Here is a 24,363-nt window from a genome sequence, read left to right on the forward strand (position 1 = left end):
GACAAATTACAGTACTTAAAAATCTTCATAGGCAATGTTTTAAAGGAGGAGTTCTTGCACTATAATTATTGCTCTCCCTCGAACGATCACAGCAATACCTCACATATGTGGTTTGAACACCGTTTACATATGCCAGTGCAACTTACATCTGCATTTTGCTCTATGTGTAAACTTGGAAAGATAGGGTGCTTTAAATATTTTTTTTTTCCTTATTTTTTTTCTTTTTATTTCTACACTGTCCCTTTGATTTTTTTTTTGACCACTTTTATTCCTATTACAAGGGATGTAAACATCCCTTGTCATAGACATAAGTATGACAGGTTCTCTTTATTGAGAGATCTGGGGTCAAAAAGACCCCAGATCTCTCATTTACCTTTAAAAGCAAAAAAATAAAAATAAATAATAAATAAAGTAATTTTGATTTTAAAGCGGTAGTAAACCCGCTGAATTTTTTTTTCTTCAGACCTGCAAGGGAAAAGGCACAATGAGCTAGTATGCACCACATACTAGCTCATTATGAAATACTTACCTTAGAACGATGCCCTGATATCTCAGACGATCCACGCAGAGAGACCTGACATGTTCCCTCGGCGTGTCTTCCGGGTATCGCGGCTCCGGCGCTGTGAGTGGCCGGAGCAGCGATATCGTCACTCCCCCACATGCGCGCGGGAGATTTCTTTCCGGCAAGGTCTGCTGTCTTCCGGGCTTTCAGCCGAAAATCCCCTGTGCGCATGCGCCGCTGCAGTCAGCGGCTCATTTCGAGGGAAATATCTCCTAAACCATACTGGTTTAGGAGATTTATTTTTTTAACTACAGGTAAGCCTTATTATAGGCTTACCCGTAGGTAAAAGTAAAATAAAAAAACACTATACAACTGCTTTAAGAAGAAAAAAAAAAATCCTGTCAATCTGCCTGAGGACCAGAAGTGATGTCAAAGATGACTCCGGCCCTCCAAGGGCATAGAGTTGAGTGGGGGCTATCTTGCCCTCACTCAGCTTTCTGCCTAACCATCGGCCGCATCAGATCAGAGTTTTACATTTATCGGTGGCTTCAGTAAGCTCGGAATCGATCAGGAAGTGGTGGGAGGGGGGGCACCTCTCCCACCGCTGGGACCGCTTTTATCTGAAAGCCGTCCGCATGACTGAAAAAAAAATATACCGGGGTTATGGCAGCTAGAATTTAATGTCAAAGTAATAATGTACAGGTAAAGTTTAGAGTTCTGTGTGTGGTAAAGGGCAAATTAACTATTAGTACAATTGTCGTTTAATCCATTTCCCCTCCAACCACCTAAGTGAAACTCACCAACTCAAATATTTACCTTTCTCTTAGATCTAGTGACCTTCTCTGTTAGGCCCTGCCCGGTACTGCACAACCTTTCCAGCAAAAATACTTTTAGTGTACTTTTAGCTGTACTTTGCTGTAACTTTAAAGGGTGCCTTGAGTATGGCTTACCCAAAGAAATTAATAAAGCTATGGCATGCATATACACTAGAAGGCCAGGTGGCAACATTTTAGCTGGAAAGACTTGCAGCACTGGGCAGAGCCTCACAACAAGGTGTGCTCTGGTTGTTCTACTAATGTATTAAACACATATTAGTTGTAATTTACTTAAAAGTAAAGGGGTGGTAAAGGTAAATGTTTTTTCACCTTAATGCATTAAGGTGAAAAAACACCTCACAGTGCCGGCGCCCCCAGCCCCCCCGTTTTACTTACTTGACCCCTCGAAAGTCCCGCGCTCGCCCCTGACGTCCTCTTCGCCACTCAGCCTGGCCATTGATTGGCTGGAGTGGATGGATTGACAGCAGCGCAGCCATTGGCTAGCGCTGCTGTCAATCGCATCCAATGACGCGGCGCGCCGGAGGTGGGGCCATGTGATACAGCGAGGGGCTATAGCCGGCGGCTGTATCACGGGAGCGCACCCGCAAGTACTTCTTACCATGCGAGGGAGCTTGCATGAATGTGAGAAGTACCTGCAAGAGGAAGCAGAGACAGCCGCTGAGGGACCCCAGAAGAGCAGGTTCGGGCCACTCTGTGCAAAACGAGCTGCACAGTGGAGGTAAGTATAACATGTTTGTTATTTTTTTTTTAAATAAAAAAAAAATACCTTTACAATCCCTTTAAAGAAGCTGTGTGATGGACATCACATGTGCAAAATTAAAATCCATAGGGATTCCTATATTGACAGATCTCCTAAAAGCAATATCCATATTAGAATGTCTCCAATGCAAAATGCTCACTAAATCTGGCCTAAAAGCCCTAGTTGTAAGTGAAGTGTAATGCATTTTATTCCCTATACTGCTGAGAAAAAAAAAAAAAAGTGTCACTAATTACAAGTAGCAAGATGCCGCCAAAATGTGAGCTGACCCACTTCCCTCTTGTTGCTGTATGCTGTATTACCTTGAGGACAATATCACGCTCAGATAAACAAATTAGTAGGCTTAGCTGCTTGCATACATATTGGAAAATGAATCTCTATGTGACTGATGCACAGAATGCAGTGGTTATGTATGTATCCCTCCACCCCCTCAGCTTTTTCTCAAGCCAAGTGATGCTTTCAGTAGAGGAATAAGAAACAGGTCATGTGGAAGTAGGTCAACTAAAGTCCTTAAAAAAATAGTACTCATCACTTCTGATGAGACTTGGCTACCCAATGTAGAAGTGATTTAACATCACTCACCACAATCAACAAGTTAATACCGGTACCAAACAAAAAACCTCAATTTTTGCCATTGGAGAATTCGCATGATTGCATGTCATGGGACATTTCTAAACCTTAAAGCTTAATGCTTTTTGATATGAACAAATATTATGTAAATGTATTTTTTTAACTTTAACAATTCAAAGTAGTCATGTTAAATTCATGAAATAATGTGCAACAACAAAAGGAGAATGTGTATACTTAAAGCAAAACTATTATATACTGTATTTGTCGCTTACCAATCCTTAAATGTGGTGGCTGCATTTGTTTTCTTTTTCTATGCTTTTTCTTTCTTTCCATTCACCTTGTGATCTGGCCAGTAAGTCTATTATTTTTCACCATCCTTAAAGTGGTTGTAAACTGTTACATATACCCAGCGAAGTAACTAGCTTTGAGTGATACGTAGAGATGAAACAAATCCCCCTACATAAGTTGTACCTGTTTATCTGCTGCCTCTCCTCTACAGTCTTCCAAAACACACATTTCACACAGCATATCGCAGCAGCAGAAAGTAGGTGGCAGGGATCTGACATGGCACACATTATAGAGTTAGAGAACACAGCTCTGTGAAATCTGATAGCTGAATGGATGAGCCACATGCTCACAGAAACACTGAGCTGAGAGTATGAGCCACCTTTTGTGTGCTGGAGGGGGGCTGTCTCCTGGAAGGCTGAAGTGGTGGCCTAATCTATTAGATATGATTGATGCAGATATTAGAGAGGGGAGACAGATTTAGTACTTGGGATTCAGGTTAGCACACATTATAGTCAGATGTGTTTTATTCAATTTTCATGTCAGAGGTTTACAACCACTTTAACAAGCCAAGTGGTCCAGCAACAGTGACAGTTAAAGGGTTGAGTCAATCCATATAACACTGGCAGGGGTGATTACAATTGCTAGCTTTTATTCAGTTATATAAACCTTTATCCCAAAAGGAAAAAAAACTTTCTGTGACTGCTTGAAAAGTGTTATATGGAGTTCGGCTTTACTTTGTTAGGTCCATCTAACACTACCCTTGTCATGGACGGACAATGCTGCTGTAACAAAGATGGCTTGGTTGCTCTTCCACAGAGTGACGCTACCCTAAGACAGGAAATGTAGTGCTGGCAAGGTCACAAGGTGAAAATATAGGTGAAAATAAGATTGTTGTTTTATATGTAAACAGTTCATATTAGAGCTGCCACGACGAGTCGACGTAATCAATTACGTCGAGTACAAAAATACGTTGACGTGCGTGCAGGGCCTCGATGTGTCACACTGCTCCATGTCTCCCGCTCTCCTCCGTGCCGCCACCCCCTCTCTTCTCCCCCTCCGTGCATCTGTCCCACTCCGTGCTGCCGCCCACCTCTCTTCTCCCCCTCCGTGCATCTGTCCCCCTCTCTCTTCTCTGTGTCCCCCTCCGTGCTGCCGGCCCCCCCTCGGTATCTCAGGATGGAGAGCAAAAGAAGAAGCCGGTAAACCGGGCTCCTTCGTTTTCAGAATGGACAGAGTCAGTGACCACTGACTCTGTCCATTCACATAACTGAAACATTGTAACCTCCTGTGAGAGAAGCCGCTATCTTCTCTCCATTCATTATCAGTGCAGCAGAGGCTGCAGAGAAAGGGACTGGGGAATCTTTGTCCCCAGTCCCTTTCCCTGTCTCAAATGGGAGATGTCAGAGGTCTGTTAAGACCCCTGATATCTCACCATAGCCCCCCCAACAGGGCTGATAAAAAATTGCAACAAATAACAAAAAAATAAAATAAATTGTAAAACATAATAAAAAACAAAAAAACACTGTCCCCACACACCCTCCCCCTTAAAAAAGAAAGCATTATAAAAATAAATGAAAAACATTCATGAACTTCTGAATAGAAAATAAAAAGCTAAGATAAAAGAAATATATTATATATATATATATATATATATATAATATATATATATATATATATATATTCTTTTATCTCAACTTTGCAAAAAATAAGTACATAAAAAAAGGTAAGCTAAAAGAATATAAGTACATACTTATAATATATATATGTATGTACTAGTTAGCTAATCAAAAAAACCAAAACACTAGATTAATGCAAAATAAATAATCGTCTAGTCGATGACTAATTGAAAAAATAATCGATAGATTAGTCGACAGACAAACTAATCGTTAGTTGCAGCTCTAGTTCATATTCATGACCTCTTGGCTATGCTGCCTCCTTCAGGTGAATGGACACAAATGTAGTAGAATTTTCCTGCCCAGGCACACCACCTTCCAGCCCTGCTAAGTCTTAGCCCTTGTACACACGGTCGGACATTCCGACCACAAAATCCATCGGAAACTGGTGTTGCATACACACGGTCGGTCAAATTTGTCAGAAAATCCGAACGTTCGGAACGTGATGACGTTTGTTTGTTACGACGGGACGACGTAGAGGCTAGTAGCCAATAGCTTTGGTCTCGTAATTTGATCTGAGCATGCGTGGCACTTTGTCTGATCGGAATTCTCTACAAACTCATGTTGTCAGAAAATTTTATAATCAGCTCTCAAACTTTGTTGGTCGGACATTCCGATGGAAAAAGTCCGATGGAGCCCACACATGGTCGGATTATCAGACAACACGGTCCGATTGGACATTTTCCGTCGGAATGTCCGACCATGTGTACAAGGGCTTAGTTTTGTTGCATGCATAGAAAACACAGACAAGAGGGGAGGGATCCCTGTATCCTGTGATGTACTCCAAGAAAAGGTTTTTAGAAAACCACCAAAAAAATCACACATTCTTAATCATACTTCAAAGGACACAGGGCTCTTCATATTCATGACAACTTGGCATGTCACAAAGCACATGAGGAGAGGAAAACACAGCAACAATGGCAAAATGCTCATTAGTTGGAAACCCCACTATAAATAGGGTTTACCTCTGCTTGCAAGAGCTTTTGCCCAAAACTGGCATCTGCAGTGGAGTAAACATTAACCTGGTATAGCTTAAATGTGTAAAGAGAAGATGGCAGCTTTATGCACTTGAACAGAAGAAGCTGGTAGCTAAACCACCCAGAAAGCACTGACACCCCTAAAATGGGCCTTGAATGGGAATGGAGAAACCTTGCCCTCTATATCACAGGCTTGAGAAATAAGCTGACAAAACCACCTAGAAATAGTTTAGGGGGGGTGGGCATGGCCAGCCACAGGTATGTGACGAGCTCTGAGTGAATAGCTCCAGCAGCACCGATCTCTTCCAGTCATAGCAAGCCCGGAATCCGCACACAGAACACCTCTTTAGCTTGCTGACAGCCCCCTGCTTCTTTCAGGATGGTTAGAGGCAGGCAGGGAGCGACAAAATCCTCAGGGGATCTTTCTCCTTGGACCCTCTCTGGCAACAGCAAAGATGGCGAGGGCCAGTGGGTCCATGCCATCTCCCACAGAGAGACAAACCAAGAAAAATGGGGTAAGTGCTGCAGCCCTCTCTCAATCCAAATAAAAAACAACAGACAGTGTAAAGCTCAAGCCTCCCTCTACTATCAGAGCATTTTGCAGAGCATTCCCCTTCCTCCCCTAAGAATAGCCCCACAGAGGAAGCTGATGTATTGCACACCCATCAGGCGATGGCATGGGGAAAGGAAGGGTGCCATACAAATGATGACACCTGCATGTGTGCTGCAGAGTCTCTTACAACCTCTCCTTATGCCTCTGCTTCACCACAGGAGGAAGAATTAACCCTACAGCATATGATGACAGCTATTCAAACATGTCAGTCTACCCTTACCGCTCAAATTGAAACCGGTCAAAGTGGGCCTGTCCTTTTTAAAAATTAAAATTAAAAAAGGCCTACTGGCCTACTGGAGTGTCTACTGCAAAACAATAAATTAGTGACATGAAAGATGCCACTGCTCCTTTACAAACAGATGTCCACTCTTTGCAGCAGTCTAATTTGGATCAGGCTCAAAACTACCATGCTGCTGAACACTTTATCCTCTCTTTTTGCCATGAACGGGCCCACAGAGTTCTATTACGTCCATTACCTTCTGGTGCCCCTCACTAGATCCATGCTCATTAAGCTACGACACTTCAAGAATCGAGATCGGGTTCTACGTGCGGCACACACTCTGGAGGAAGTGTCATTTAATGGAAATCATATTTCTATTATCCCAGACTTTTCTGTTGCCATTAAAATGCAACATGCCAGCTATACTGCAGTGAAGAGGAGGCTGCGGGATAACAACTTGCCATATAGCATGTTTTATCTAGCCAGGCTCTAGGTTGTCTACAAAGAAAGAGCAAACTTCTTCACTTCTCCTGAGGATGCCTGTGCTTGGCTTGATAGTCTGGCGTGGTAACTGCCTCAAGAGCATGTTACTGTTCCTTTAACAGCACTCATTACTCCTTTTGTCTATAATTAAGCTTGCTGCGTCACAGATATAATCATTTCAGGGGTGCCTGCTTGTGATTTTGCTATGCGTTGTTATTATTTGATGATGTTTATGGTGATTACTGCCTTATTCGGGTATGTTATTTGTTAGGTTGCTTCAATTTTGCGCGTTCTACCAGATTTTCCTGCGAGAGGTTACAGGGTTACAGATTAGGAGGTTCCCGCACTCATTCTACTTTTGACGGGGGATGACCACAGGTTTTTTGATATGTGGAGGTGAAAATATCCCAATAAAGTCTACTCCTGTCATTCACACTCTCATGGTACTTTTTCACGTTTAGACATTTTTACCACACAGGCCTGTCTGCACCAGGTTTTGGAAGAGCGTTATCTCCCTAGGGCACTGTCTGAACATGCCCCTTTGGAGTTATGCCTCCGCTTGACCCATACACCTGGCTTTCTTGCCTGGAGGATAAGCCCTTTCTGGCTAGCAGATCCCATAGTGTTGTACAAATGTCAGGATGCCATGAGAACTTATTGGCAGGAGACAGATCCTGGGGGTTCCACAGGCCTCCAATGGGATGCCTTTAAGGCCCTTATGAGGGGCTCTTACATGTCAAGTGGGGGTGATCTTAAGAAAGCTAACAACTCCACCTTATCTGAGTTATCACAAACAGTGGATGATCGGGAGCATCAATATGTATCTGACCCTTCTTAATAGAATTACCTTTTATGGTAGGATGCTCAAAGGTCCTACAATATTGCCTTGATTAACACAACCCACAAGCCCAAAACCATTTTGACTCGGGTGACAAAAACAGTTGTTTACTAGCCTTTATAGAAAAACGTATACATTAGCCCTTTACCATCCCTAGGATCTTGGATAGTACAGGTAATCTTCACACCTCTACAGAGAGTACAATGGGGACGGAAAGTATTCAGACCCCCTTGAATTTTTCACTCTGTTATATTGCAGCTATTTGCTAAAATAATTTAAGTTCATTTTTTTCCTCAATGTACACACAGCACCCCATATTGACAGAAAACACAGAATTGTTGATTTTTTTTGCAGATTTATTAAAAAAGAAAAACTGAAATATCACATGGTCCAAAGTATTCAGACCCTTTGCTGTGACACTCATATTTAACTCATGTGCTGTCCATTTCTCCTGATCAACCTTGAGATGGTTCGGCACCTTCATTTGAATCCAGCTGTGTTTGATTATACTGATTGGACTTGGTTAGGAAAGCCACACACCTGTCTAAACAAGACCTTACAGCTCACAGTGCACGTCAGAGCAAATGAAAATCATGAGGTCAAAGGAACTGCCTAAAGAGCTCAGATCTGAATTGTGGCAAGGCACAGATCTGGCCAAGGTTACAAAAAAAATGTCTTATGCACTTAAGGTTCCTAAAAGAAAAACCTCCATAATTCTTAAATGGAAGACGTTCTGGATGACCAGAACCCTTCCTAGAGCTGGCTGTCCAGCCAAACTGAGCTATCAGGGGAGAAGAGCCTTGGTGAGAGAGGTAAAGAAAAACCCAAAGATCACTGTGGCTGAGCTCCAGAGATGCAGTCGGGAGATGGGAGAAAGTTGTAGAAAGTCAACCATCACTGCAGCCCTCCAACAGTCAGGGCTTTATAGCAGAGTGGCCCAAAAAGAAGCTTCTCCTCAGTGCAAGACACATGAAAGCCTGCATGGTGTTTGCTAAAAAAAAAAGCAATTTAATAAAACACCTGAAGGACTCCAAGATGGTGAGAAATAAGATTCTCTGGTCTGATAAGACCAACATAGAACTTTTTGGCCTTAATTCTAAGCGGTATGTGTGGAGAAAACCAGGCACTGCTCATCACCTGTCCAATACAGTCCCAACAGTGAAGCATGGTGGTGGCAGCATCATGCTGTGGGGGTGTTTTTCAGCTGCAGGGACAGGACGACTGGTTGCAATCGAGGGAAAGATCAATGCGGCCAAGTACAGGGATATCCTGAATGAAAACCTTCTCCTGAGTGCTCAGGACCTCAGACTGGGCCAAAGGTTTACCTTCCAACAAGACAATGACCCTACACAGCTAAAATAACTAAGTGGCTTCACAACAACTCCGTGACTGTTCTTGAATGGCCCAGCCAGAGCCCTGACTTAAACCCAAATGAGCATCTCTGGAGAGAACTAAAAATGGCTGTCCACCAACGTTTACCATCCAACCTGACAGACCTGGAGAGGATCTGCAAGGAAGAATGTCAGAGGATCCCCAAATCCAGGTGTGAAAAACTTGTTGCATCTTTCCCAAAAAGACTCATGGCTGTATTAGATCAAAAGTTTGCCTCTACTAAATACTGAGCAAAGGGTCTGAATACTTAGGGACCAATGCAATATTTCAGCTTTTCTTTTTTAATAAATCTGCAAAAATGTCAACAATTCTGTGTTTTTCTGTCAATATAGGGAGCTGTGTGTACATTAATGAGGAAAAAAATTAACGCAAGTGATTTTAGCAAATGGCTGCAATATAACAAAGAGGGAAAAATTTAAGGGGGTCTGAATACTTTCTGTCCCCACTGTATTTTGAATGCTTTTTTACAATTCTACACAGATTTGTATACATCCCGAGCGGCATACGACTCTGAAGCTCTTGGGGACTATCTCAGTGATATTCAGCTCCCTTTTTTATCATCAGGTAACAATTCTTAACCCTTGCACACATGGTTGGAGAATCTGTCGGAATGTGTCCTATCGGACCGTGTTGTCGGATAATCCAACTGTGTGTGGTATGCATCGGACTGATTCCGTCGGACCCAATTTTCCAACTTGTTGGAAATATTTCCCGACAAACTGGTCCGATCGGACATACTCCGATCATGTGTAGAGAATTTTCATCGGACCAAGTGCCACGCATGCTCAGATCAAATTCCTACATCAAAGCTATTGGCTACTAACCTGAATGTAGTCCCATCGTAATGAAATTACGTCATCACGTTCTGAAAGATCTGATTTTTCGACAACTTTGTCCGACCGTGTGTATGCAAGTTTCGGACAAGATCCGACAGACAAAATCCGACGGATTTGGTTGTCGAAATCTCCGACCGTGTGTACAGGGGCTTAGACAGCCTGATTACTGTGGAGGAGATTGCCAAAACCCTTACTTAGTTTGCCAAACATAAAACCCCTGGCTTGGGTGGCATGCCCATAGAATGGTACTTGGCCCATCGAGAATACCTTGTTCCTTGACTGAAAATCGTATACCAAGCCATATTACAGAATAAAATACTTTCCCTGTCTAGGTGAGAGGTGTTAATAGATTTAATTCCTAAGCCCAATAAGAAATGGTGGACTGAGAAACAGCCTGACTATTGTGAGAACCCTCAGGAAGAACAAATGGGGGCTGAGACTACTGAAATTAAGCTGTAGACTTCAGATAAAATTGAACAACCAAAGAGGAAAGTTCACTCGCCTTATGATACTTAAGACAAAAAGATGGCAGCAAAATGCCCTGATTCAGATGGAATGAATAAACCATCCTAGGAAAAAAGACCAAGCGCGCAACACCACCTTATCCTACTGAAAAGCCAGGAATGACTCTTTGCATGAAAGAGCAGCCAGCTCCAAGACCCTGTAGACCCAAAAAACACCGTTGTGCATAAGAAGCAACAAGGGAGAGGCTGAAACTGAGAAATCTGCAAAACAGACAGAACCAAATTAGGATCCCACAGAGACAAAAAAAAAGGCTGCACAAATAGAACAATTTGCATGACATCCTGTAGGAAGGCTTTTACCAGGGAGTGAGACACTATAGGTCTCTGAAACAGAATGGCCAAGGCAAGATCTTCCCCTTGATGGTACTTAAAGCAGAGATCTCTACACCAGATTGGAGAAAATTCAAGATGTATATCAACATACTTTCGCGGATGAAATTTATGAACCTCACACTAGGCAAAATACATCTTCAATATAAGATGGTACACTTTGCTGGAGGTCTTTCTTTCCTTGAGTAGGGCAAGGAAAACAGTAAGAAACACCCCTAGGGCTCATGACTAGGGATTAGGGATGAGCTTCGAGTTCGAGTCGAACTCATGTTCGACTCGAACATTGCCTGTTCGCCTGTTCAGCGAACAGTGAACAATTTGGGCTGTTCGCAGCAAATTCGAAAAGCCAGAAAACACCCTATACAAGTCTATGGGAGAAATCTAAAGTGCTCATTTTAAAGGGTAATATGCAGTTTACTGTCCTAAAAAGTGTTTGGGGACCTGGGTCCTGCCCCAGGGGACATGGATCAATGCAAAAAAAAGTTTTAAAAACAGCCGTTTTTTCAGGAGCAGTGATTTTAATAATGATTAAAGTGAAACAATAAAAGTGTAATATTCCTTTAAATTTCGTAGCTAGGGGGTATCTATAGTATGCCTGTGAAGGGGCGCATGTTTCTGGAGCTTAGAACTGTCCCTGCACAAAGTGTCATTTGTGCAGGAAAAAAAGTCTTTTAAAATCACTTGCGGCTAAATTGTCGGCTCCCCGTAATACAGAGAACACTCAATGAGTGTTCTTTGTATTAGCCGACAATTCATTCATTCATTGATTAAAAAAAAAAAAAAAAAAGCGTGGGGGTTCCCCTAAATTCAATTACCAGGCCATTCAGGTCTGACATGGATATTAAGGGGAACCCCGCATCAAATTTTAAAAAAAATTGACGTGGGGGTCCCCCTAAAAATCCATACCAGACCCTTTATCCGAGCACGCAACCTGGCAGGCCGCAGGAAAAGAGGGGGGACGAGAGAGCGGTCCCCCCTCCCTCCTGAACCGTACCAGGCCACATACCCTCAACATTGGGAGGATGCTTTGGGGGTCTGTGACCCCTCAAAGCACCTTGTCCCCATGTTGATGACAAGGGCCTCATCCTCACAACCCTGGCCGGTGGTTGTGAGGGTCTGCGGGCGGGGGGCTTATCAGAATCTGGAAGCCCCCTTTAACAAAGGGACCCCCAGATCCCACCCCCCCCTGTTTGAAATGGTAAGGGGGTACAAAAGTACCCCTACCATTTCACAAAGAAAGTGTCAAAATGGTTAAATAAGACAAACACACTTTTGAAAAATTCCTTTATTAAAAATAAAAAAAATAAAAAAAAGATTCCAGCGGTGCTAATCCACTCTTGCTATCCATCGATGGATCTCCGGGGTCCAGCGATGGATGATCATATCCAGCGACAGGGGATCTCTCAGTCCAGCGCTGTCCATACATCCTTCTTCTGTCTCCACTGCGGAGATCCCAGCGCTGGTGTTTCTTATATTAGGAGGGCGGGGCCACTCGTCACCTGACCCCGCCCCCTCTGACGCTGGAGAGGGAAGCCAGGGGTTCCCCAGTGACGTGTGGGTGACCCCGCCCCCTCTGATGTAACGCAGGTTTCCGTTACATCAGAGGGGCGGGGTCACCCACACGTCACTGGGGAACCCCTGGCTCCCTTCACCAGCTTCAGATGGGGCGGGGTCAGGTGACGAGTGGCCCCGCCCTCCTAATATAAGAAACGTCAGCGCTGGGATCTCTGCAGTGTCTCCGCAATGGAGACAGAAGAAGGATGTATGGACAGTGCTGGACTGAGAGATCCCCCGTCGCTGGATATGATCATCCATCGCTGGACCCCGGAGATTCGTCGCTGGATAGCAAGAGTGGATTAGCACCGCTGGAATCTTTTTTTTATTTAATTTATTTTTATTAAAGGAATTTTTTTAAAGTGTGTTTGTCTTATTTAACCATTTTGACACTTTCTTTGTGAAATGGTAGGGGTACTTTTGTACCCCCTTACCATTTCAAACAGGGGGGGGGGGCGGGATCTGGGGGTCCCCTTGTTAAAGGGGGCTTCCAGATTCTGATAAGCCCCCCGCCCGCAGACCCTCACAACCACCGGCCAGGGTTGCGAGGATGAGGCCCTTGTCCTCATCAACATGGGGACAAGGTGCTTTGAGGGGTCACAGACCCCCAAAGCATCCTCCCAATGTTGAGGGTATGTGGCCTGGTACGGTTCAGGAGGGAGGGGGGCCGCTCTCTCGGCCCCCCCTCTTTTCCTGCGGCATGCCAGGTTGCGTGCTCGGATAAAGGGTCTAGTATGGATTTTTAGGGGGACCCCCACGTCAATTTTTTTTTTATTTGACACGGGGTTCCCCTTAATATCCATGTCAGACCTGAAGGGCCTGGTAATTGAATTTAGGGGAACCCCCACGCTTTTTTTTTTTATCAATGAATGAATGAATGTCGGCTAATACAGAGAACACTCATTGAGTGTTCTCTGTATTACGGGAGCCGACAATTTAGCCGCAAGTGATTTTAAAATACTTTTTTTCCTGCACAAATGACACTTTGTGCAGGGACAGTTCTAAGCACCAGAAACATGCGCCCCTTCACAGGCATACTATAGATACCCCCTAGCTACGAAATTTAAAGGAATATTACACTTTTATTGTTTCACTTTAATCATTATTAAAATCACTGCTCCTGAAAAAACGGCCGTTTTTAAAACTTTTTTTTTGCATTGATCCATGTCCCCTGGGGCAGGACCCAGGTCCCCAAACACTTTTTAGGACAGTAACTTGCATATTACCCTTTAAAATGAGCACTTTAGATTGTGAACGTTCGAGTCCCATAGACTTTAATAGGGTTCTAAAGTTCACACGAAGTTTAGGTCTTGTTCGCAGGTTCTGGTGCGAACCGAACAGGGGGGGTGTTCGGCCCATCCCTACTAGGGATACAACAGCCATGCCATCAAAACAGGATGGAAGATTGGAGCCTAGGCCAGCAAATATGGCCAACATGGAAGAGCCCATAGCTCATCTGCAAAGAGATGTATGATGTTCGCACACACCACTTCCGTTTTGATCAAACAAGTATAATCAGAATCATTTGAATGTCCTCCACTGTTATGCGCAACAAGTAAGGACAAAGCTGCAATGAAGGATAGCACAGATCAAGGAAAACGGATTTCAAGGAATCACCAGGGCATCCACCCCAGATGCCTGAGAGTATGTTGATGAATTTGGATGCAAAAAGATTTAGATCCAGTGCCCCTACCCTGAACACATCTTTGCAAACTCCTCCATGCGAAGGGCCCATTCTCCTAGATTTAAATGTTGATGGCTGAGAAAATCCAACTGCCAATTTTCCATGCAAAGAATGTGCAATGAGGAGAAAGCCAGAATGTGAAGTTCTGTCCAAACAAGATAAGGTCTTGCTGAGCAATGTAACTTCTTGTCCCTCTTTGATGGTTGACGCAAGCTACCACTCCTGGGATTGTGCAAATGCATCCTGACATAGACCCTGAAGGCAAACTAGAGTAGGAGAGTCAGCCAAATTGCTTGAAACTCCAGAATGTTGATTGGCAACTTCTGCTCCTCTGACCAAATTACTTGACTTCAGAGGTTCTCCAGAACACCTTCCACTCATTCAGTACCTGCGTGAAATTCAGCCAAGCCTGGGATGACCTGGTCTTGGGAGACAGATACAATGGCAAATCTAAAGACGCCAGATATTTGTCACAAACCAACCAGATATTGAATTGTAAAGCCCTGGAATGAAAATGGGGAACATGGGACAACATTGAAGGCTGCTATCATCTTCCCCCACAACCTCATACAGACCATAATCAAGGGACTTTCCAATGATCTCAGGGACTACACCTGGGAAACAAAGAACAAGCATTTCTCTTGTGGGAGCAGTACCTTAGCTTGTGCCATGTTGAAGACTAATTCTAAATACTCCAGATGTTGTGGCAGAACCAAGGTCAACATGTAAAGGTTCACCCAATCAAAGCTTTCTCAGACCTGTACTATCTGCTGAACATTTGAGGTCACCTTTGGAGCCGATTGCTCCGATGGAAGCCAGTTACCCTTGTCCAGGTACCTTACAATGGGAATAATCCAAGTCCTTGCCAGATTAAGAGTCAACACCTTGGAAACACTCACTCTGGGGTCACATATAAACTGAAAGTGGTGATCCTTTATTGTGATTTCCAAAATCTGCTGGGAAGGAAGGCATCCTTGATATCCACAGACATCAGGAAGTCCCCCCCCCCCCCCCCCGATGAAGCAAAAAAACTGGATAGACTATCGTGAAATTCTGCATCCCTAGAGAACTTGTTGAAACCCTTGAGGTCCATAACAGCCCACACATTCCCGTGAGCCTTCTCCCCTACTGGTAGAGTTGTAATGACCCCCTGGTATAGCAGCCTTTCCACATCTTCAAAGAAATCCACTCTTGTGTCTCCGAAGATAAGCTTACGTGCAAAAAGCCTGGGGATAGCAGTGAAACTTCAGATTGTAATATCTGAACACCACACTGCAGAACCAATTGCCCGACTTCCTAAGTCCAGATGATTGCAAAGCCAGGATTCCGGACTCAGAGACAGTTCTTTTATTTACAGAACTGGGATGTAGGCTGCTAAGAGGCTGAAGCTTACTGCTTAAAAAATTACCTCTTCTTGGATTCAAAAGGCAACACCATTTTCTGACCGGTTATCTTAACTTTCCTTCTTATGGGTAAGAGCTTGCTTTTCCCCACGGTTAACTTCTGAATGAAGGTATCCAAGAATGGTCCAAACAACCCTTTGCCCTCAAGGGGTAGCCTCTTGATGTGCTTCATGCAGAGAAGTGTTGCCGACCAACACTTGAGCCTAAGGATCCTTCTCATGTAGACAGACAGGAAATCTGCCTTATGGAGTCCACCAAGGCATCTACAGGGAAACTCCAGTCTCTCAGAAAATTATCCAAGAACTATCAGCTGGCATGATTCCCTGTATCTGATGTTCTGAAATGAAGCATATACTTTGCCCAAACTATGAAGGCCTACATAACTTCCTCCGCAGACTGCAGAGCTGATCCTTCTAGAGAGTAGGATGCCATGAAGAGGGTGTCTTATCTGTAGTGTCTTTAAAGACCAGAAACCTCATTCACTGGGGCTGCCAAGGTCTTATCCAAGTACAAAGTAGCCAGATCAATAGGAAAAGATGAAGATTGATTTACCTGTAGATTCCATATTTTGTAGTGCAGTACATGAAACAGGCAACGTATTCATTGACCCTGGGTTATAGGCTTGTACCTCCAGGTACAAGATTGGTTTAACACTAGCAAGCTGTGGAGGACACATCCACTAGCTGCCTTCCCTATAGCTCTATCGCACTGTGTGAATGCTCAGTTTTGTAGCAAGCAATCCAGAGTAATGGAAGAATGGAGGGAAGGTGACCTGTACTGTATGATATGGAATTTAAAGGGAAGTCAAATTTCTCTTATCTTAATCGTACAGTAGAAAAAACAGATAGTGTTCATTAAACCCTGGGATGCAATGAATGAGAAGGGGGGGGGGGGGTAACAACTAGGCAAATAGAAATGTGCTAAAAAGGCCCAACAACAAAAAGGGTCAAAAAGACCCAACTTTAGAGTGCTGCTGCAAAAAACTTGTGACTAAAAGCTGCATCCACAGAAGTTTGGACATCCATCTGGTGGAACAATGAGAAAGTATGAATAGAGGACCAAGTGGTGTTCTTTCACAGCTGAGTGACAGAGGCCTGGTGCCAAAATATCCAGGAAACTGCCACCGATATGGTAGAATGGGTATGTAAAAGCGAGGGGTAGAATTGTCCTTATGAACGTAAGCTCTGGTGATCAGATTGTGCATTTCATGAAGGTGGACTTGGAAGCAGGGTGTCCCTTGAAAGGTTCTAAAGACAGGACAAATGGAGAAGCTGTAACTCTGAGGTAGACTATAATTGCTCTAATTATGTCCAGGGAATGAGTTTTTCTTTGGATACTTTGAAGCAGGGCATTGGGATGGTAGGGCTATGCCCTCATTGAGGTGGAAGACTGATACTACCTTGGGAAGGTAGGATGGTCTTTTGTGTAAAACAACCTTGTCTTTGTGACATATGAGGAACAGCTTCTCCTGAGTTGTCAACTCACATCTGACAGATGTAATAGCAATTAAAATGGCTACTTTGTAGGGAGGTCATCTAAGGGAATATCCCTGATAAGTTCAAAGGATGGCTTTTGCAGGGCAGAGAGAGCTAAGCTGAAATCTCAAGGAAGCACATGGTGCTGCAATGGGAGCTTAATGCAAGATACATCTTGAAGAGACATTTTTACAAAGGAAAATGAAAGGTGCTAAAGGCCAAGTTCTGATAAAGACCTGTTTGTAAGAAGGCTAGAATGTGAGGCACAGAGTAATCTCTGAGACTTAAGTGCCTGTGCTCGCATTAGGCAAAAAGGTATTTCCAGGTACAACAGTAGATACCCCTGGAAGTAACTTTTTTTTTGCGTTCAGCAAGGTAGGAATAACAAACTCAAAGACCTCTACCTTTTAAAACCTGAGCTTTTATTGTCACTTTCAGTGAGAAAGAAGGAAAGACTTACTGGTTGTTAAAGCTGTACTGGATATCCACCAAGAATTCCTTGTTTGGCTGGATGGGAGCATGGGTAGGTCAGGAAATGGGGCATGTTCTAGGTCGACAAGATGTGTTGGTGAGGTCTTAAATTAAATTGGGAATATGGTACAGTCTCAAAGGAGGCTACCATGAGGCCTAGAACTCTATTGGAGAATCTCAATCTGTGATTTCTCTTTGACCTCAAATCGCAAGCGTAGACTTGAAGGAAGGAAAACCTTTGTATGGGATGTGTCCAGGACCAGAGCCAAATATTCCAGGAAAAGCAAAAATTAGAGAGCAGGTTTGCCGATATTGATCATCTAGTCAAAAGGCCTGAAGCCTCCCAACTGTCCTGTGGATGTATGTTGACAGCTGGAACGGAGAGGAATTCTTTAGAAGAAGGTTTAGATTACCTGTAACCTGGATGCCTTGCATTCTGAGACAAGCAAGAAGAGGTGCTAGAATCTTTGTAAACACTCTGAAAGTAGAGGATAGGCCAAAGGGCAGTGCTATAGTGTTTTGGTTTGGAAGGAATAGCTTGGTTAGAATGATTAAGCAAAACCTTCCCTACTGTAACATCTTTTATGAATGGTCAAGTGTCCTCCCAAAAGTGTTTTTCCTTGAAAAGGCACTGGTGTGAAGTGTCTTTTACAGGTGGGCTTCTGATGTCCAGGTTTTGCCAAACAGATTTTACGCACCTGAATAGAGATTAGGGCCATTTCGAAACCATCTCATGACATTCTAGGGAATCCACAAAAAAAAAAAGCAGAACGTAATTGCTGAAACTGAAACAAAGAAAGCAGCTCCAGGTGAGTGAGTCTCCAGTTAACCAACACACACACGTCGGGTGCTAACCTAGCTCACATGCTGTGTCAAAGCAAATGATTTTGGATGGTTGCAATTCCAAAATCCTCTTTCTTGTTCATACATCACGGGACAGAGCCTTCATTACATAGTAGGTTAGATAGGTACCTTCGGTGATTGGACACTGGTTAACCCTAATTAAGGAGGATTCCTCCCCTATATAACCACTCCCATTTGGGGAGCACCTCAGTTTTTTCGCCAGTGTCTAAGGTGGCTGGTCACGTAAAACATGTGCTATGAAGAAAGCTCTATTCAGGTCCCTGCAGGGGCTTAGGGGCTATGCTGACCGGATCCATATCTCGGGCTGATATTTTGACTCCCAAGCTGGTATGGTACCCGGGCCTCGTTATCTGAAGAAACAAGGTTTTATCTCTAAGTCTCTCCTTGGAGGACTGGGCTCTGGGAAAACCAGGCTTGGTGTAATATTAAGACAGTGGCACAAAAGTTCTGGCAGTCTTTTACAGGTCCAGTGAAGAGGTTCCTCTGCGTAGTAACCCATAAAACCCTGAAGGTTTGGCACAGTGCTACCCGCCGTGATAGGTGAAGGCTGGAAACTGTCTGTTCTCAGCAGTTCCTGCGGCAGGGACAGGTAAGTGAAGTGAATCCTATATAGATTACATATTATGGATTCAGAGTAGTTGTATGTCTTACCTGGCTTCCACCTCTAGAGGGCGTAAAGAGCAAGCCTGGTGTATACTTGCATGCCTTCCAGGATACACACTCAGTGAAGCTGGTCTCCGGGCCGCTCTCCTCCTCCACGGCAGACTCTGCCACAAATAATGTATATAAGGGGGTCCCATGCAGGTTATGAAGGTCCCGTACAGTCCCCTACGGTGGTCCTCTTCTCCCCCTCATCCTCGGCCACCGCCATGATGTCCTGAGCATGCAGGGGGCACAATTTTAAATTATTTGCAGGGGAACAGAGGGGGGCATGGTTGCGGCACCGTGCGTGTGCGGCGGGCACGGCGCACCAGTGCGCAGGCACCAGGCAACTATTTTGAAAAGCCCAGAGTGTCAGAGCCCTTTAAGCAGATGGACACAGAGATGTGGGCAGTAAGCATCCTAAAGTGGTCGGATCAAGGCAAACCTAAGACACCTACTTGGCATCAGGTTGTGCAGTATTGAGCATATATTTATATTATAACACTTTAGCACAACAGTGATTGTATATGTACTAGTACCTCTGCTTTGTAGCTTGGGACTATATCTCCTCTTAAGAGGACCTCAGGAGGAGGTAATAAAGGCACAAAGAAATCACCGCCTATGTCTAGGGGTCCTAAAGATGCCTGTAGATTACCATTCCCCCCCAAGCAAGACTGGAGCCAGCCTCACAGGATGAGTCAGTGCCAGTCAGGTTTTGCAGCCTCTCCCAATGTTGCAGCCCTAGCATATGTCACAGAAGACTCCCTTAAGGCTACATTGGAAGGTTTTGAAGGAAGGATTATTAGATTTATTACAGCCTCCTGTAGTTTCTCTTTCAGATGATTCTTCTGAAAATGAGTTAAGATCCCTATCCAGGGATAGGGATCAAGAGGAGTTGGATGAATCAGAGGAAGAGGAGAAAGTTTCCTCCTCTCAGGCACTCAAGAGGCAGGTCCAGAATTATACTGAGTTGGTGCGTACCACATTCAGGATGCCCTCTGCTGAGGATGCCACATCCTCTATTTCCTCCTTGGGGGTCAGAAAGATCTCACGGACTGCCTTTAGCTTTCCAATTCATCCTTTAATGGATAAATTGTTGTATGAGGACTCTGGGGACATCCCGATAAACTGTTTTCTCCTCCTAAAAGGTTTTCTATGCTTTATCCTCTGGAGGAAAGCTTCACCAAGAAATGGGAGGCTCCATCTGTGGATGCGGCTGTCTCTTGTGTGAATAAAAAAATCTGACCTTTCCTCTGGACAATGCTCAGGTATTTAAGGATCCAACTGATAAGAAGCTGAAAACTTTATTAAAGGCCTCCTTTTCCATGGCTGGCGCTGTAGTCCAAACTACAGTCGCAGTTATTGGTTTATGCCAATTCCTCAAGGAATAAGTTAAGCAGATGCTTAACTTCCTTCCCAGTGAGGAAGTGGAGAATTATGCAGACCTTCCTCAAGATCTGTGTTTTATGATCGATGCAATTCTGGATTCAAGTATCTTGTTTGTCTCTCGTTAGTGCACACATGTGCAGGTATCTGTGGCTTAAACATTGGGAAACTGAGCTTTCATGCAAGAAATACTTAAAGGGGTTGTAAAGTAACATTTTTTATTTTTTTTAAATAACAAACATGTCATACTTGCCTCCACTGTGCAGCTCGTTTTGCACAGAGTGGCCCCCCGAACCTGCTCTTCTGGGGTCCCTCGGCGGCTGTCTCTGCTTCCTCCCGCAGGTGCTTCTCACGTTAATGCGAGCTCCCTCGCATTGGTGAGAAGCACTGCGGGCGCGCTCCTGTGATACAGCCGGCGGCTATAGCCGCTCGCTGTATCACAAGGCCCCGCCCCCCGGCGCGCTGCGTCATTGGATGTGATTGACAGCAGCGCGAGCCAATGGCCTCGCTGCTTTCAATCCATCCACTCCAGCCAATCAGCGGCCAGGCTGAGCGGCAAAGAGGACGGCGGGGGCGAGCGCGGGATTTTCGAGGGGTCAGGTAAGTAAAACGGGGGGACTGGGGGCGCCGGCAGTGTGAGATGTTTTTTCACCTTAATGCATAGAATGCATTAAGGTGAAAAAACATTTACCTTTACAACCCCTTTAACTGGATTTCAAAGGGGAGAGCTTTTTTGGGGATGATCTGGATAAATTCATCGAAAGGATTACTGTTGGTAAATCTACGCTTTTACCAATTAAAAAGAGTAAACGGCCATCATTTAAACGTTCTCTTTTCCCATCCCCTAGAGCGTCAAGCTCTAGGCATTGGCGATGGCCTTCTCAAACTAGTTCTAGAGGAAAGGCCCAAGGTCACACCCAAAGTCAGAAGAAGACTTGGGGACAAAAATCTGCCAAGAAGGGCCCCAAAGCATCCCTATGAAGGGGCACTCCCACTCAGCCAAGTGGGGGGAAGGCTCCTGCAGTTTGCTGGAGCCTGGTGGGAAGAGGTTCAAGACAGATGGATAGTGTCCTCAGTATCTCTGGGCTACAAGCTAGAGTTCCAAGAACTTCCTCCATCTCGATTCCTAAGGTCAAAGGCCTCCAGAGATCCAGTATGTGAAAGCCGCTTATTCTGGCCTTAGATCACCTACTATCACTACTATAGGGGGTGATAGTAGAGGTGAATATTCAGGGTTTTATTCGAATGTCTTCACGGTTCCAAAACCAAATGGAGATGTCAGACCCATCTTGGATCTAAAGGACCTGAATCAATTCCTGCACATTCGTTCCTTCCGCATGCAGTCAATCCGCTCAGTGGTCTCCGCCCTTCAAGGGGGAGAATTTTGTGGTATCAATAGATATCAAAGATTCATATCTCCATGTGCCAATATTTCCCACTCACCAAAAATATCTATGGTTCGTGGTAGGCCAGCGCCACTTTCAATTTGTGGCCCTTCCTTTCGGTCTCGCTACAGCTCCTGGAGTTTTTACAAAAATTCTAGCTCCGCTCTTAGCGAATCTACGGGCATAACTGCGATAGCTTATCTGGATGATTTGCTGCTCATAGAGCGATCAGTAGCACACCTAAACCACAGTGTTTCCAAGACAGTAAAACATCTGGAAAGCCTAGGTTGGATTCTCAATCTAGAAAAGTCTTCCTTACAACCATTAAAGAGGTTGGAATATCTAGGCATGATCATAGACACGGCTCAAGGCAGGGTGTTCCTACAAGAGCCAAAGGCCAAGGCCATAAAAGCTCTGGTCCGCCTAGTATTAAGCAAAAAGAGTCCCTCAATTCGGCTATGTATGAGACTGTTAGGAAAGACGGTTTCCTCTTTCGAGGCTGTTTCTTTCACCCAGTTTCACTCAAGGCCTTTGCAAATAAGCATCCTCGTGGCTTTGAACAAGAAGCTTCATGCCTTGGATGTTCCTATGTGCCTATCCCTCCCCAAGGATACTCCAAAGCCTCAATTGGTGGTTACGGACCAAAAATCTCTCGAAAAGGCAAAACCTTTCTTCCACTACCATGGAAGATTGTAAACACAGATGCCAGCCTGAAAGGCTGGGGAGCAGTTCTGGAAGAAACATGCACTCAGGGAAGTGGTCTGCCGCTGAAAGGCTCTTGCCCATCAATATCCTAGAAATTCTGGCAGTTTTTTTGGCCCTCAGGAACTGGTCTTTCAGACTACAAGGTCATCGGGTACAGTCCGACAATGCCACAGCAGTGGCTTGCATCAATCACAAAGGTGGCACCAGAAGTCTGGATGCCCAAAAAGAGGTGAATCGCATTCTTGCATGGGCAGAAAGGCATGTTCCTTGCCTGGTCTGTGGTATTCATTCCAGGGGTAGAAAATTGGCACGCAGATTTTCTAAGCCGCCAGCCGCTTTCTCCAGGAGTGTGGCCTCTACACCCTCCTCATATGTCAAAAGTGGGGAATCCCGGATGTAGACCTGTTCATGTCCAGATTCAACAGAAAACTGGACAACTTTGTGTCAAGAACAAGGGATGTACTTGCTCAGGGGTCAGATGCTCTGACAATGCCATGGGATCAGTACAATCTAATCTATGTCTTCCCTACAAATCCGCTTCTTCCGCGGGTTCCTGGGGAGAGTCAAAAGGGAAGCAAAGTCAGTCCTTTTAGTAGCTCCGGCTTGGCTCTGACGACCTTGGTATGCAGAAATCGTAAAGATGGCAGTAGGCAAACCTTGGATCCTTCCACTCCAGCCAGATCTACTCTCACAAGGTCCAATATACCATCCTGCTTTACGAAGTCTAAATTTGACTGTTTGGCTTCTGAGATCCACATTCCGAAAGACTGTGGGCTCTCGGATTCGGTCCTTTCCACTCTGGTTAATGCCAGAAAGCTGGTCTCCAGGCTTATTTACTATAGAATCTGGAAGGCATATGTTTCCTGGTGTGAACACAGGGGATGGCATCCTAGAAAGTATGTCATTAGAAGGATCCTGGCCTTTCTCCAGTCAGGCCTGGAGATGAAATTGGCCTTGAGCACTATCAAGATCCAAATTTCGGCTTTGTCAGTATTTTTTCAGAAGCCACTTGCTTTACATTCCCTTGTCCGGGCCTTTGTTCAGGGGGCACTGCGCTTAAATCTGCCAAATCCCCAGTGTCCCCATGGGATCTGAATTTAAGTTTGTCCGCATTACAGGGACAACCTTTTGAACCATTGCACCATGCTTTAGCTCTTTTGAGTAAGAAGTTGGTCTTTTTGGTAGCTATATCTTCTGCTAGAAGAGTATCAGCGTTAGCAGCTCTTTCTTGCAAAGAGCCATATTTGATTATTCACAAGGACAGAGTAGTGATGCATCCGCATCAGTCCTTCTTACCCAAGGTGGTTTCAGGATTCCATTTGAATCAAAATGTGATCCTACCATACCATTTTTTCCAGATCTGCAGTCCACAGAAGAAGAACATTTACACACTCTTGATGTTGTAAGAGCAGTAAGTATTTATATGCAGGTAACCACTCAGATACAGAAGACGGATTGTTTATTCATCCTGCCAGAAGGCCCTAAAAAAGGCCAGGCAAAATCCACTCTTTCTAGATGGATTAGACAAGCTATTTGTCAGGCTTATAGTATAAAGAGGAAGACTCCTCCTTTTCAAGTTAAAGCGCACTCAACTAGGGCTGTTAGTGCTTCTTGGGCAGTGCATCACCAGGCCTCCATGACTCAGATTTGCAAGGCTGCCACTTGGTCTTCAGTCCATACATTCACTAGATTCTATCAGGTGGATGTAAGAGGGCAAGAGGATGTCGGCTTCAGACACAGTGTACTGCAGGCTGCAGTTTAGTTCCTCTGGTCCGTTTGCGGTCTATGTTTCTGATCTGTGTCTCCCTCCCCTCAAACTGAGCATTGCTTTGGGACATCCCACTATGTAATGAAGGCTCTGTGTCCCGTGATGTATGAACAAGAAAATAGGATTTTTTCAGTACAGCTTACCTGTAAAATCCTTTTCTTGGGAATACATCATGGGACACAGAGCT

The 24,363-nt window shown here is 44.5% G+C and overlaps 1 protein-coding gene across 3 annotated transcripts in view; it reads right to left on the reverse strand.

Moving 5' to 3' along the window:
* VWA8 (von Willebrand factor A domain containing 8) overlaps window positions 1-24,363 on the reverse strand; it is a 678,220-nt gene that overhangs the window by 367,834 nt on the left and 286,023 nt on the right. The window lies entirely within an intron of this gene.

This window comes from Lithobates pipiens, unplaced genomic scaffold, assembly GCF_037356315.1.
Source record: "Lithobates pipiens isolate NorthernLeopardFrog02 unplaced genomic scaffold, aLitPip1_a1.2 Scaffold_16, whole genome shotgun sequence".
Classification (NCBI taxonomy): domain Eukaryota; kingdom Metazoa; phylum Chordata; class Amphibia; order Anura; family Ranidae; genus Lithobates; species Lithobates pipiens.